This window comes from Vicugna pacos, chromosome 12, assembly GCF_048564905.1.
Source record: "Vicugna pacos chromosome 12, VicPac4, whole genome shotgun sequence".
Lineage (NCBI taxonomy): Eukaryota > Metazoa > Chordata > Mammalia > Artiodactyla > Camelidae > Vicugna > Vicugna pacos.
In genome coordinates this window covers 47,581,628-47,594,983 of record NC_132998.1, presented here as the reverse complement: position 1 = coordinate 47,594,983, position 13,356 = coordinate 47,581,628, and the positions used below count along the sequence as shown (strand labels likewise).

The 13,356-nt window shown below is 34.9% G+C and overlaps 1 long non-coding RNA gene across 1 annotated transcript in view; it reads right to left on the bottom strand.

Moving 5' to 3' along the window:
• Positions 1-1,513: 1,513 nt before the first annotated feature.
• The window catches only part of LOC140700478 (uncharacterized), a 36,718-nt gene continuing 24,875 nt past the window's right edge, over positions 1,514-13,356 (bottom strand). The window contains exon 3 of the long non-coding RNA XR_012078880.1: positions 1,514-1,655. This is a non-coding gene — a long non-coding RNA (uncharacterized lncRNA). The remainder of the gene's footprint in view (positions 1,656-13,356) is intronic.

The window sequence follows — 13,356 nt, the reverse complement described above, 5'->3', positions numbered from 1 at the left end:
CCAAAATAATGGTTGATGTAAAAGTGGTCATTCCCCAAAGTTTTGGATATATCAATTTCAAAATTTGAAATAGTCTACTCTCCTCAAACAAGAAAGTCAGGCTCTCGTTTCCTCAACAGCTTTGAGTATACTGAGTCCTTTTTTCTTTGCAAAATTTTAAACTATGGCATGTAAGAAAGGAAAAAAATGATACCGCATTGAACTTTCTTTAGGTCCTGAACTCTTCAATTGTGTTGCAATCTCAAGCCCTTGCCTTTGCTGGGGAGCAAAATTTGCCACCCCAAAATGTGTCTCTTTGGCATGAGAATTAATTTAGGCTGACTATTTTGAAGGCCCAAAAGACTCAGGAAGAACCTTTGACCTTCCCTCAGCTGCCTTAAAGAACATAGACAGAAGACCTGTTCCAGTAAGGGGCTACTGCTGGATATAACTATACTGTGAACTAAGTATGTAAACAGGGACGAACCTAGCAAAGCCTATTTGTTAAAATTTCTCTCTATGTCCCATCGTCTCTGCATGACCTACCAAACATTTGATTACCAAACATTTGTTTTTCCATCTCCATGTCAATGGTCTTCCTCCCCTTTGGAGTCCCACACCACTATCGCCAACATCCTCTTCTGTCTTTAGCTGAGGATAGTATTTAAGGTGAGGGTATTGGACATTTTGTTAAGTTACTCAGCTCTCCTGGGTCTCTCCCATGTAGACATGCTGTTAAATTTTTGTTTGATTTTCTCCTCTTAATCTGTCTCATGTCCGTTTAATTCTTAGACCAGCCAGAGGAATCTAGAAGGGGAGAGGAAAGTTTTTTCCTCCCTCCAATTTCTGCATGGAGTACTTTTACTTAACTTTTGCTTGACTAGCTCTTATTCATCATTCCTATCACAACTCAAATGTTACTTTCTTAGAAATCTTTTCTTGTATACCACTTGAGAATAGTTACTCTAAATTACTCAGAAGTAGTTTCTCTCCTACCTTAGACTTAGACACAGCATTATAGCATCACATTTTATTTTCATTCAGAGTACTTAGGAAATTATCATTTTCTTTGTCAACTTATGTATTTTCTGTCTTCCTGCTCTACATGGAATTTCTCTGGGGTTAGGTTTCTGTCCTTGGATATTACTCCATTCTCAGTAAACAGAAGAATACCTATGAATTAACATAGTATCAATAAATACTGTCAGATGAATAAATGAATGAATATATGAATGGACCATCTGTTTAAAGAACTGACAGGTATAAATCCTAAACCTTGGCCAATTTTGGTACCAATAAATCAATCTTTAATAATTCCTTATGAAAACATGATTCCTTAGAGGATACAATGTGTATGGTTCATTTTCTTTTCCAAAACAAAGAGGAGACTTGAAGTTACCAAAGGGGTAAAAAATAATATATTTCTGTCGTTCTCACTCTCTTGTGATTTTCCGTTTTTGTCTGCTTTGACACAGTGTGTTCCTAGCAGACATATAGAATTGGTGGGCTGATGGCTATCCAGGAGTACCTGGCCAGCCAGTGGGTTGGTTGCCTTCTCAACGTGATGCCACATAACCACTGAGGAGAATGGTTGCTGTGGTGGTCACTCCCCTTGATTCACCAGAGTCCTCCTGCTCTCCTGTGCCCTTGCTGTAGAACACTGTCCGCTGGGAAAGCTATCGAAGAATGGATAGAAAGAAGAGAAAAACAACAATAACTAACAAGTCAGAGACTTGTGCTGGGCTTTCTAAAATTTTGTTCAAGTGTTTCATCTCTTGAAACAATTGTGAAAAATTTGCAACTTTGAATAGAGCTTTTAAGCCTGCATTACAAATCTTTGTGCACCCCAACTCCTACAACAGTAAGGCCATATCCATTAGGGGAAAACATGGATTTGAAACATTCATTTCAGCCATTTTTTGTCATTTTGAATTTTACAGTGTTTGTTTAAAAAAAGTCAAACACCGTCACTGATCTTAAATGGGTCAGTTCACAATCACTATCAGTTTCATGTTGCTGTTTCCACAGTTATGAGGAGTTGAAGACAGTCATGATTCTAACGCTACAAGTGGAGGGGTGGGTATAGCTCAGTGGTAGAGTGCATGCACAGGTCCCGCGTTCAATCCTCAGTACCGCCATTAAAAACATTTTTTTTTTTAAAGCTACAGGTAAAAAAGATTTGAAGCTACACTTCCATCAGAATGCAAAAATGTGAAATTGTTTTTAGCTCTAACAAAGCATATTTTTAAGGAACATAAGGAGTAGTAATTTTAAGACATTTTATGGTGTCTGAATGTGTTAAAAATCTTTTTTTTAACCACTATATCTCAAGACTGTTGACTAAAATTTATTGAAAAACTAAGAAAGTGCATACTAAATTATCACAAAAAATGTTTGTGCTCTATCAAAATGTTGAGATACCCTGGTATGTCATGATGTGAATTCATATGTCTCAGGAAAAACTGTAATTTTTACAATAATGTAATTTAGTATAGTTGACCCTTGAACAACGTGGGGGTTAGGGGTACACCGCCAACACAATAAAAAAATCTGCGTATAATTTACAGTCAACCCTCAGTAAATATGTAGTTCCTCCATATCTGAGGTTTCACATCCATGGATTCAAACAGGTAAATACTGTATCAAGCAAGTAAATATTGTATCAAGTATATAAGCATCAAGCAAGTAAACACTGTAGTATTTACTATTGAAAAAAAAGTCCCCATATAAGAGGATCCATGCATTTCAAACCTGTGTTATTTAAGGGTCAAGTGCGTATATATGTTGGTAGGAAGATTATGCATTGGAGAAAGAGAAAACTTTTCATGTTAGGATACTTGAGAGGTTTTAAATTTGGTTTTCTGTTCAGAGAACAGCAAACTATTCCTTTCTATAATATAAGCAATAAGAATACAACATGGAAACTTATGATGTTTCAAGAGCCATAAAATGTAATACGAAAGACCAAATGAGAAATATGTTTTCGGCCAATATAATTTTATAAGTCAGTGACAGAATAATAAGGGTTTATAGTTGGGCGTTATGTGTGATTTCCCATTTATTATTTGTCTGTAAGAAAAAGGAGGATGGGAAAGCATGGTTTCAAAGGAGAAGAAATTTATTTCATCCATAGAGGATCTTGATGACATAATGTTTGCTCAATCTAAGTTTACTGAAAGCTGAAGTCAGCTTTTAGTTGTTCATATTCAGGATCCATGATAATGTTTTAAAACACTTGGAATTTGTAATTCTTAAGCAAGAAAGGTTTGCTGGAAAATGCAGTTTGGATGATATGCCTAGAAATCAATGTGCTAGCTTTCAACCGGGTCTCATCTTTCTCTCCTAAGATTTCTGTTTTATTTCCTCTTTTCCTGAGCTTGTGGTTTTTCCCGTTAGCTTATGATCTCACTGCATCCACACTTTCTTTTCTTTGAGGAAACTATTATTATTAGAAGAAACATTGCTATGCGCATGGAGCTTTCCTGACTGAGTTATGTAAGCTTGAGGATGTCAGCCTGCTCTCAGCTCTCAAATTGTATTTGCTTCATTTTCTTTCACAAAGCCCCTCGTGCCAAAGTACAGCCCCAAGATGGAAGTTTTGAAAGAGCTAATCATGAATCCTAGTAGTTGGAACAGTTTGGAATAAATTGATGAAAACATATAAGCAGCACCTTAGGGTTACTGGAGGAAACGAGAAGTGGTCTTTGAATATCTCGTTTGACATTTTGCTTCCTACACTGATTGGCAACAGTGCTGGAGGGTTAAAAAAAAAAAAAAAGAAAAGAAAAAAGAAGGTTTGCCCATTGAATCTTGACACCTTTAGGGAAGAAACTTTGCATTTCCGTTCAGTATTCATGGGAAGGAATCTTGACTGGCTCAGAGGCTGGTTGTTATTTTACAGTTCATTAATCATTGAGTGATAAAGGGCTTTGGAGAAGCAGAAGGAAGCTGGGGTCAGCCAGCCAGCAGACAGTCCATAGTAATGACAGTGTGGCAAAGGTCTTCAGCTGAGGGTGGCCAGCCCAGGCCTAGGGACTCCTGTGATTAGTCACTGCAACCGATTTGCCTTGACGTGCCCTCTGCTTTCAAAGAATGCGATGCCGAAACTCTCAAGTCCCTTGATGTAATTATGGAATGCAAATGGCATATTTTTTTCCAGATTTTTCAAAGTGATAAAGCTGAGACGGATTGAAGAGATAATGACTAAATCAAAATGTACAAGGACGTTCCTTCTCCTTAAGTAATTGACAGCTGATCTACAAAAACTGCAAATTTGGCAGAATAATTCTTGTTCGCGATTCAACATTCACTCACAATGATTGTACCATGGGTATGTTTTCTCAGTTGCTTTCCGGTTCTTTAATTTTTCTCTTATTCCTCCCTAACCTCAATCTGCAAACCCTGGCAATAAAACATTATGTAGACTTGATTCGCAGAGTTCTTACGGTCACATATCCTAGATAAAAAATGCAAAACAAATTGTAATGTAGCTTGGTCAGTGTAAGAGTTGAATGTCGCTTACAAAAATGATTTAAAAACATCTAGCACTCTCTTTGTAAAAGCCTTGTAATAAACACCTCTGTTCTTTCAGATGAAAATTATTTATAAGTACCAGGAAAGGGCCTGGAATTGAATGCCTTTCAAATAACACCAGATATTTTCTAATATTTGACAGTTTTATTTAAAGGAGGTGGTGAGTTTTTATGTTTTAAAATTTTACTCACCAATATTTTCTATTGTTTTGTGTCTTTATATAAAGAGCAGTATAATATGCTGACAGAAAACTCAGTATTACATATATTTAAGTTGAGATTTTATTCATTTAGAATGCATTGTCTTTCATACATCACCTAACATGAAGCTTAATTTTACATTCCATGATTAGAAGCTTTGCTAAACAAAGTGAATTATGCAAAGCTATTTGCCAAGCAAATGTTTTAAAAGAATTAAAATATAATAATGCATGTTGTTTTCAAACTGAAATTTGGAAGCACGGTTTACTTATGAATAATTGAATTCCTAACTATAAACCATTTTCTTTGTATTCTATATACCTATAGTGAACAATGCTAACCTTTGTAGTCATTCAGTATGCTTGAAAGATAGGATTTTTTGATACATGCTATAATTCTAGGGTTTCCTTTCTTTGGATTAATCTTTTTCCTCATGGAGCATGCAATAAATAAGCCTATTCAGAACCACGTTTAAAACTTACTTTGATGTGTGTCTTCCCTAAGGGAATTTAACTATGACAGTAATAGGCTATATCGTCTGGCCTTTGCTTTCTAACTGTCCTTACATAATACCACACAGTTCATAGAGGACTGTGTCTTAGGTAGTATCAAGCCTTGAATCACATCTTCTGTCTGCCAGACAGATGACCCCTAAATGCACATGGGGGAAAAATCTGAGAAAAGGGAATCTCTGGACTTCAAAATTCAAAACTACATAGATCCAAGAAGGATCTTAATAAACCAGGAGAGATGCAGATTTACACAGGGGATGAGCATCGCACTGACCATAAAGTGGTACTTAGAGTGACCCTGGGTAAATCTGCGCAGTAGAATCAAGCTGCTTCCAGATAAAATCACCTTGTTTACTAGAATTCTTGATTGGAAAAATTGGGGCTTTTTTTTTTTTTTTTTAAGAGCCACCCTTTGCCTCTCCTTCATCTCCCTGACTACTATTCAAATTGTTTGTCGATATCCTGATTAAATCTTACGTAACTGACTATAGCAAGCATCCCTGCCTTCCAAATTCTTCCTAGAGCAATATAAAAACCCAGCAAATAAATAAATTATGGGTGAATGAAGGGAGACTTACTACATTTATTAAAAGACTTCACCTCAGGATTTCTTTAAATATTATACTTTTCTAATGCAATTGAAATAATTCAATTAACTTAAAAAAAGACTTTCAGAAAGATACCCATATTTAGTTTTGGTTAATTCTTGTCATGTAGCTGTTAGCACAGTGGTGATGTTTTGAAATACCATTAAAACTAAATGAGAGCTTTCCAAGTCCTCTCAATGTTTATAATTTGTCAGAATTAGAAATTGCATGGAATTAAGATATTTATGGAGTATTTACCAAATGAAAGGCACTGGGAGAATGCAGAATAAAAAATACACACTAACGTTAAACATTTGGCTTCCTGATACATAGATATAGAAATAGATATGCATAGATTAAATGTATGTATATCAAGATACGTGTTAAAAGATATATGTGACAATAATTAAAGTGAAAGACAAAATGTAAGGATCATAAAGAAATATGTACATAGGAATTAGAAAAATGAAGCTAAGAAGTATTTATTGAAAATCATCATGAAAAATTATTGAAAATCCACAGAACTTTCTTGCGAAAACTTTAACAAAAATAGAGCAGAGGAGATTTTAGGTGACTTAAAAAGTAATAAATTAATGTTGATTTTGGGCAAATTCTTAGAATAGATTATTAAACATTTTTTTTCCATTAGTTAAGATTGTGTTTGGTTCCAAGTAACAGAAGTTAGACTACTGCTACTTAACCCAACAGCAGTTATTCAAAATAGGAATCCAGGCATTTATGCTGAGTTATTTACGCCAGTAGTGATCCGTCTCCGTCTAACGCTCATTCTTCATTTGTGTTTTTCTTCCTCATACTCCTCAGATCATTGCTCTACTTCCAGGCATATTGTGCCTGTAAAAGATGTTTGCCAGCCAAGTAGGTCCCTTCTTGTCAGGATTTATCAGAAAAACAAGCCGAAGGCCTCTTCTGCTTGCATCCTATTAGCCGGGACTACATCACATAGCCACCTTCCAGATAAACATCATTGCTTCCCACCAAGTGCTCACAGTTTCCCATTTTTAAACCTCTGCTTTTTGCTGACCGAACTTTAGTCAGTCTCCCCTCTTTCCCAGAAAGCCCTGAGCATCAGCCTGCCCCAAGCCTACACAAGTTCTCAAACGCGGAGCACGCCCACCTCTCAGCTTGTGCTGAGCAGTGGTTGACCACAAGGCGCATTCCCCCTCCACCCTCACAAGAACAGACTCCTCACTCCCTCTTTTTTTTTTTTTTTTTCTGATTTCCTCTTACTGATAAAAGAAAAGCCTTTCAGTTTGATTCTGAGGTTTTTGATCTGTGAGATTGGAGAGTTCTCCCTACTGCAATAGTTTTTCTTCTGAAAAAAGGTTCTTATCTAAGTCCAGGATGATGATGAGGATGATGATGATCATTAGACACTGTAACCTCTGGCTTTGGGGAGTAAGGAGAAAAAGGAGTATTGGTTTTGGATATTAGGCCTCTGTTGGAATGTCTGCTGAAGTCTGTAAACACTAGACAATGTTCAAGCGGAAGCTGGCCTTTTTGCCAGCATTGTTATGTAAGGAGATCAGTTACTCATTGGAAAGAAGTTTGGCCTGGATGATCTGAATGTTCCTCTCCAAATCTAGCAGAGTATGACCAAGCCTGGTTCACACAAACCCCCAAATCAGCTTTCAGGCAGAGATCATATACAATTTTAATCAACTGGGAAAACATTTAGAGACAATCAAATTTAAATGGAACTTTCATCGTGTGTAGAATTTTGATAGTTGAGACAATAGGGGAAAATATTTAGGATTTGTAGTTCATTGCCATGAAGCTGTCTAGAATCCTGTGTCTAACCACTGATGATTTCCCAACTCCCAACTTTTGTGAGAACAGCTAAATTCAAGTTTTCCATCCATGTTGATATTTCACCCCCAGAAGATACATTCTTTGGTTTAAAAAAATCTTATTATTGCCATTTTAGTTTAATCTAGTCTTGGTGAGAAAATAAAACTAATATGCAATTTTCTTTCCTCTTGGTTCAAGAAAGCAATGTGATAAAACTGTATCTCAGGCTCATTGAAAGTAATTTAAATCATCCTGAAGTGTCAAATATCTAATAATATTTGGAAATAAGATGTGAAAAAAATTCTTCACTAATTCTCATGGAAAAAATGTAATCCTGTTTTATAGATACTCTGAAAGATGTTAATACAGCTTTCAGACAGAAAAAATATACATAAATCAGTTTCTTAGCAGATATCTAACACTTATGAAAAGACAGAGGCTGTTAAGGAAAATACATTGAAAAGCCTTGAAAAATATTATTTTTCTCAAAACTCACCTCACTTTGCTTCACACTTTTCAATAAACACTATTTGCTTTCTGAGAGAAAAAAATTACAGTTTTATCATATACTCAATATTATATATTGACATAGTCATTTTAAGAAAAAAGGGGGGCAGCAAATCTTTTTGTAAGTTTTTTCTGTAAGATTTAATCCTACTGTACAATTGTCTTTATGTACTTTAAAGTAGACTTCAATATTTCCTCTTCTCAAACAGCAAATATTTTCAGGCAGGAACCCCGTATGAAACCCTTCTGCCTTGGTTCTGGGAATAGAATACTTGTGTTAAAGTTTTACACAGTTAATAGCATTTGTAGGAAATTTATGCCATTGATTCGCAAAGTAAAGTATGTTTTTCTCTGTGGAAACATGAAGCTTGTTTTACTGATTTGTAATTGTTTTGAAAAGTTAAAAAAAAAAAAGGCAGGGTAACAGTAAGTCACACAACAAACACCAGGTGCCCACCATACAGAATTGGCCAATACTGACAGGTTGAAGTTTTGCTTTCTGTATAAATATGAATGTGACTCTCTCCTCGCTCATTCATCTTCTGTGTACTTTAATATTTGATAATTGTTTTTTCAGGTCTCACATGATTTTGTTAGCTTTACTCCTAATGGGTACTAAAGGTAAATACAATTTTCATTGCTGTTTTGAATGCTTACATTTTACATAGCATTTTCTAATTTGTTATTGCTCCTTCATAAGAATTCTAAAGATTTTAGTAGTTTTTTTTTGTATCCAGCAGATTTACTAAAGTCTTAATTAGATTGAATGATATGTACGAATGTCTTGGATTGTCTATGTAAATAACAACAATTTTGTGACTTTAAAAATACTTGAATGTTTCATATAATTTTTTAAATTATAATACTGGCAAGAATATCCAGTGAAACTTTCAATAATTGAGTGATAATAAAACATCTTGTTTCATTTTTTGACATTACTAAGAGTGATTCTTATATTTTACTTTTAAGAATGATATGCCTGTAGATTTTTGGTAGAACTTTATCAAGTAAAAACATCCCCTTATGATTCTTAAATTGCTAACAATTTTTATAGAAATTGTTTTCTTCTGCACTTATTTTTTTCTTTCTCATGTGACCTTTCAGTGTAATAGATGTTTTATGTTGAATTGTTAATTTTAAAAAATGTATTTTACCAGCACTACATTCCTGGAATAAACCTTTTTTGGTATTTTTGAGATTTTTAAAAATACTTTATTGAGTTGAGTTGATTTCTATGTTTTCTTTTTATGTCTTCTTGTATTTTTAAAGGTGAGACTTAACTACAATTTAATTTTTATACTGTTGCCCAATTTCCATGTATGTTATATTAGAATCATAAAATGAATGAGATAGTTTTTTATAATGTTTTGTTTCTAAAATATTTTGGTAATATAGGGATTACTTATAGTTTTAAGGTTTTTTTTTCTAATTTTTTTTAAATTGAAATATAGTCAGTTACAATGTGTCAATTTCTGGTGTACAGCATAATGTCTCAATATGCATATATATACATATATTTGTTTCATATTCTTTTTCATTAGAGGTTATTACAAGATATTGAATATAGTTCCCTGTGCTATACAGGAGAAATCTGTTTTTTATCGACTTTTATTTGTAGTGTTTAACATTTGCAAATCTCAAACTCCCAAATTTATCCCTTCCTTTCCTATCCCATTACCTTTCCCTGGGTAACCATAAGATTGTTTGCTATGTCTGCGAGTCTGTTTCTGTTTGTAGATGAGTTCATTAGTGTCTTTGTTTTTCTTTCTTTCTTTCTTTTCTTTTTTTTTTTTCATTCCACATATGACTGATATCATACAGTATTTTTCTTTCTCTTTCTGGCTTACTTCACTTAGAATGACAATCTCCAGATCCATTCGCGTTGCTGCAAATGGCATTATTTTATTCCTTTTTTTTTTTATCACCGAGTAGTATTCCATTGTATAAATATAGCACAACTTCTTTATCCAGTTATCTGTCAATGGACATTAAAGTTGTTTCCACGTCTTGACTATTACATACAGCAATACTACGAATATTGGAGTGCATATACCTTTTTGAATTAGAGTTCCCTCCAGATATATGTCTAGGAGTGGGATTGCTAGATCATATGGTAAGTTTATTTTCAGTTTTTTGAGGAATCTCCATACTGTTTTCCACAGTGGCTGCACCAAACTGCACTCCCACCAACAGTGTAGGAGGGTTCCTTTTTTCCACAGCCTCTCCAGCATTTATCATTTCTGGATTTTTGAATGTTGGCCATTCTGAGTGGTGTGAGGTGATACCTCATTGTAGTTTTGATTTGCATTTCTCTGATAATTAGTGATATTGAGCATATTTTCATGTGTCTGTTGGCCATTTATATGTCTTCATTGGAGAATTGCTTGTTTAGGTCTTCCGCCCATTTTTGGATTGGGTTTTGTTGTTGTTATTATTAAGTTGTATGAGCTGTTTATATACTCTGGAAATTAAACCTTTGTCAGTCACATCATTTGCAAATATTGTCTCCCATTCCGTAGGCTGTCATTTTGTTTTGCTTATAGTTTCCTTTTCTGTGCAAAAGCTTGTAAATTTAAATAGGTCCCATTTGTTTATTTTTGCTTTTATTTCTATTGCCTGGGTAGACTGCCCTAGGAGAACATTGCTAAGATTTATGTTAGAGAATGTTTTGCCTATGTCCTTTTTCTAGGAGGTTTATAGTAGCTTGTCTTATATTTAAGTCTTTAAGCCATTTTGAGTTTATTTTTGTGTATGGTGTGAGGGAATGTTCTAACTTCACTGATTTACATGCTGCTGGCAAGTTTTCCCAACACCACATGCTGAAGAGACTGTCTTTTCTCCACTGTATATTCTTGCCTCCTTTGTGAAAGATTAATTGACCGTAGGTCTGTGGGTTGTTTTCTGGGCTCTATATTCTGTTCCATTGATCCATATATCTGCTTTTGTGCCAGTACCATGCTGTTTTGATTACTATAGCCCTGTAGCATTGTCTGAAGTCTGGGAGGGTTAAGGTCTGATAAAACTAACTCTGCAATGGTCTGGATTAAATGCTAATTTTAGAGAAAGTTTGTTTTTTCCATGTGATTAAATCTTTTAATGGCTACTGATCTGCTTGGTTTTTCTACTTATTAAGTCAAGTTTAGTAACCTAACTTATTTTTTATACAAAATTGCTCATTTCATCTATCTTTTCAAATATATTCACACAAAGTTATTTATAATATTCTCTTACATTTAAAAACAACCTCTAATGTACTAACACCGTATTGCCCCTTCAATAAATATTGTTTATTTGTGTCCTGCACCTCCTTCTATTTTTAAAACTATCACATACTTTTTCTAAATCAATTTTTCTGAAGGAACCCAAGCCTAAGCCTGTGACACATGTAATTCTCCTAGCCATAATACTTATTTCCAGAATGGACATGTTGGGAAGGAAGAAATTTTCCTCTCCCTTTCTAGGTTCTTCTGGCTCATCTAAGAATTAAATTGATGTGAGGCAGATTAACAGGAGAAAATCAAGCAAAAGTTTAATAACATGTATACACAGAAGAGACCCAGAAAAATTGAGTAACTCATCCAAATGGCCACAGCCCTCACCTTAAATGCCATCTTCAGCTAAAGACAGAAAAGGATGTCAGGGGTAGTGGTTTGGGACCTCAAAGGGGAGGAAAGCCATTGACATGGAGATGGAAAAGCAAGTATTTGGTGAACAAATGTTCACTGGGCCACAGGACACAAAGAGGAATTTTAACCAGTAGATTTTGCTAAGTTTCTCCCTGTTTACACCCTGGTTCATACTGTAGCTACTGATGGTGCTAGCTCCCTTCTTGTAACAGTTAAGGTTAAAACAGATTTAACCTTAACTAATAGATTAACAATTAACAATCTACCTCTGAACTTTCAATAGATGAGCCAAAAAAAAAAAAAAATCCCTTACTGTTCAAGCCACTTGGAGGTAAGTTTTTGCTTACTTAAATCCTAATTGCTCCACTTCTGTCATTTCCTTTCTGATATGTCCTTTAGGTTTATTCTCTCTTTTTTTCTGAAACTTCTTTGGCAGAGTTCCCACATAGTTGCCTGTACTTTAAATGTGTATTCAGAGGTTGGTCAGTAAGTGTCTTTCATGAGAATGAAGAAAGCCATCATTTCTCTTTCTCCCTAACTGCTACGTATTTGTAAATTCTCAGTCAGTATCCCTCGGGGCTACTGGCTGTTCTCTTTGCTCAGCACTGCCACTTTAGATGGCTATCAGAATCTCGAGTTTGGCAAGATTGCAAGCTCCTTGGCTCCAGCTTAGCCCTCCTTCCTGTTACAAACTTTATAGCTAGATAAATTGTCTTAAAGCATAAATCTCTGTTTACCAATTTTCTGCTTTAAATTTTATAAAGACTGAATTATCAAGGAATTTGGTTGTAAATAATAATAAAAAAAACCTCTGGGTAACTTAAGCAGAAATGGAATTTGTTTGAAGCGTCTTAGAGAGTTCACACAGTCAATGCTCAGAAAGTGGGTAGAGCAAAAGGAAGACAAGGGATCGCTAAGACCATGTCACAGGCACAGTCTGCTCTGACTGCCTGAATTTTAATCTCTTGCAGATTTCTGGACAGGAATATCTATCTGCCTTCTTTTTGGGAACTCATTAACAAAAGGAAGGCTGTTCATATGACAGTGATTCTTAAGTTCCCTAGTCCAAACTGCACAACATGGCTTGTAAGAGAAATACATTGATCTACTCAGGTTTTTATTTTTTCTGGAATCTTCTTCTGGTTAACTCTCACTGATCCTACGTTCTCAGCTTAGAATTTGTTTCCTCCACTGGAAACTCTCTCTTATTCCTCGTGTCCAAGTTAGGTGTTTTCCTACATTCTCATAAAACAAACTGTGCTTAAAATGTCATCTTATTTTTGATATAATTCTCCGTCTCCTTCACTGGACTTCATACTCTCCTTTATTTTTGTCTTGCATATATATGATACATGGCACAAATAGACACTCAACATAATTTAAAATAAATTTTAAATTTATTTAAAATAAATTTAAAATAAATTTTAAAATATATGTGTAAACCTTAAGTGGAATTTCTAGGAAATTTGGTGTTTACTAACGCTATCTTTCCCTCTTTTCTTTGTCTCTTTCATAAGGTAGGTTTTATTTAAGATCTGTTGCCAGTAAGACCTGGATTCTGATGTGCTGAAGGTGAACGGTGAATTTGGAGCAGGAACTTTTG